Source organism: Sinocyclocheilus rhinocerous, unplaced genomic scaffold (genome assembly GCF_001515625.1).
Source record: "Sinocyclocheilus rhinocerous isolate Xijiao unplaced genomic scaffold, SAMN03320098_v1.1 scaffold44, whole genome shotgun sequence".
NCBI classification, from domain to species: domain Eukaryota; kingdom Metazoa; phylum Chordata; class Actinopteri; order Cypriniformes; family Cyprinidae; genus Sinocyclocheilus; species Sinocyclocheilus rhinocerous.
The window spans coordinates 395586-398367 of record NW_015631022.1 but is presented as its reverse complement, the minus strand read 5'-3'; positions in this window follow the sequence as shown (position 1 = coordinate 398367).

The window sequence follows — 2782 nt, the reverse complement described above, 5'->3', positions numbered from 1 at the left end:
CACTTTGTAATTTGTGAAGCTCAATTATCTTTTGCTGCACATCAGAAATATATTCTTTGTTTTTTTCTCATTGTGATGGGTGATTAATTTGGAATTTGGCCTTTGTTTTCCCTCCTATTTATATTTCTGTGAAACAGGAAGCCCTGGCTGGATAACTTCACGTTCATAATCACCCTGGTGTGCTCAAAATTGTGAATATGAATGGGAATATATTTCAGATATATTTTACTCATAAGAATTTCTAGGGGTACCAGTAATTGTGTCCAACGTGTATCTGAAAAAAAAAACATTTATTTCATAATGATATTTCCCCCCCATTTAAAATTCTTATTCTCCAATGAAAGGTTTGATTTTTGCGATTTAAAAAAAATAAAAGATCAAAAGGATTAACAATGCAGATTTATTTTCACAGCCTTCTTTGATCATATTTACCAAGGGTACCAACAATTCTAACCACGTGTGTAAACACAAACCAGTGTTAAAGCATTACGGGTGCACATTTAGCATTTAGTTTCAAACTTTTTCGTCTGTGCTTACATCACATTATGACACTGACTGCACAGCAACGCAACATGTTACTACTTTTCAAACATTTTGACATGCCATATTTATATACACACAGGGGATCGCCATGGAAACATCACTGCAATAACCTTCCCCCTTGCTTATTATGTTGCCATGGCAGCCATCCCAGAATAGTCCTTTTCAGTTTGTCCCTCTCGTGTTTATGACTCACAACCTGCAGGGGAAACCACAATTCAGTCTGTATCTCATGATGTTCCTCCCCTACATTTGCACTAGAACATTAGTACTCGATCTCAAAGAGGGGAACTCCATGATAACACAAAAAATGTGACTATGGAGACCACAGTGATCAAAACCATTCGAAAGGGGGATGGGGCAAGATTTTTTTACTTAAGAGAGTTTTATTGAAAGCATATACAAATCCGTAACTAAAACAAAAAATTATCGGCCATTTGGCCTTATCACATAAATATTGTGGCACAATGTCTGTACTCATACACTACTCATGTAAAAACGCTCCCATCCTCCATACTAACAGATGTGCCAACTGTAATAATAATAATTGCTGTCTTCAGAAGTAACCTACATACACAGGTAGCCCACGCCCTTGCTGTGCAGCAAGCCCTCCCACAAAGAACAGGATGGACCTATTGAAAACTCAAAACTTTGTCTTTGTTTTGTGGTGTACTCTAGATACAATAACCAATAAGTCTGTTATGCTTCAGCAGTGCTGAAAAACACCTGGCACCAATGTGTCAACAGTATCTAAATTAATATGCACACCTGTCTGTTAAAAGGGATGTGTCTTTTGAAGTAGCGCATGTAGATTATTTTAGGAGGAGTGAATTTATATATATTTTTTTGGCTGACATTTATAGCTTTCGATAATAGCTTCTGTCTTTTTCATATATTGCATGTATGAAAAGGACATTAACAAAAGCTAAAAATGTCAGAAAATATACTTTTAAATCAAAGATTTTTTTTTAATAAAAAAATGTATTTTAAATGTTGAAAATGTTTTTAGTTGTTTTTTAAATATCTGCATGCATTATTAAAAATGTCATATATTTAAAAAATTAATTTTAATTAATTGCAGATTTTTAAAAACATTTTATATATCTGTAGTTATCTAAAAATTAAAAATGGCAGATGTTTATAAAAAATGCAATGAATTCAAATTATTGTGGATAATATTATTTTAGGATCAAATCAATTGCAGATATTTAAAAAAATATATACTGTAAATATATGTAATTAATTATAAATGGCCGATATTTAAAATACATTTTCTAAATTAATTTAAATCAGTTGCAGATATTAAAAACATGGAAAATATATGCAAGTAATAAAAAAATGCAGATATTAAATTTTTTTCCAAAAAATAAAATAGATAATTAAAAAAATCATTTAAATTAAAAATGTGATTTTAAAAAAAAATGAATTAAATGCAGAATTTAAAAACATATTTAAAATAATTGAAATTAACTAACAACTGCAGATACTGAAGAAATTAAATTATCATTATTATTACTAAATTATTTAATTAAATTAATTACAAATATTTAAAATACATTTTTTTAAATAAAATGTACGACATAAAATACACCCATAAAATCCCTTTTTCTTTACCTATTAAATTCACTGTATCTTCAAACCATGTTTTCCAGACTAATTCTACCATTTGCGTTTGGGGAACCAAAACTACCCGTCAACTGATCAGTTATAAAAAATGGAATATTTTATAACAATGCAACTTTTATTGCTTGGCCGGGCAGGACTATGATTTGTGGCCATTGTGCGGCTGTGGTGAGCATTAATGAAAGCTTTCAGACATTATATTAGAGAGTATGTGTACTCCCTGCAGTAAAACTAGCTGTTCTCTGATTTACAAGTAAAACACAAGCAAGAGTGCACATTTGAGATCACTTTGTTCTGCGCTGTTTTCTTTAAACTTCAAATAAGGTGGCTCCTCTTATCCTCCAGAGTTGATCCCAGGACACACCCAATAAATTCATCCTCTCTGCCCCTCCCTGTTCTTTTCCCTTCCTTCGCTTCTCGGTACAGCGCTGCTGCGTGCATTGTAGTCATACGGGATGACTCACCCTGACACACCAACACTGACTGCTGTTATTCACACTAGTTCCTACAGGCAGACACACCTATGAGCCACTCACCAGGAAACACCCGTTCCCACATATCCTAGTATTGAGTATAGATATTTTTCAGGACTCCAGCATCGTTGGGTAACTCGCTTTAT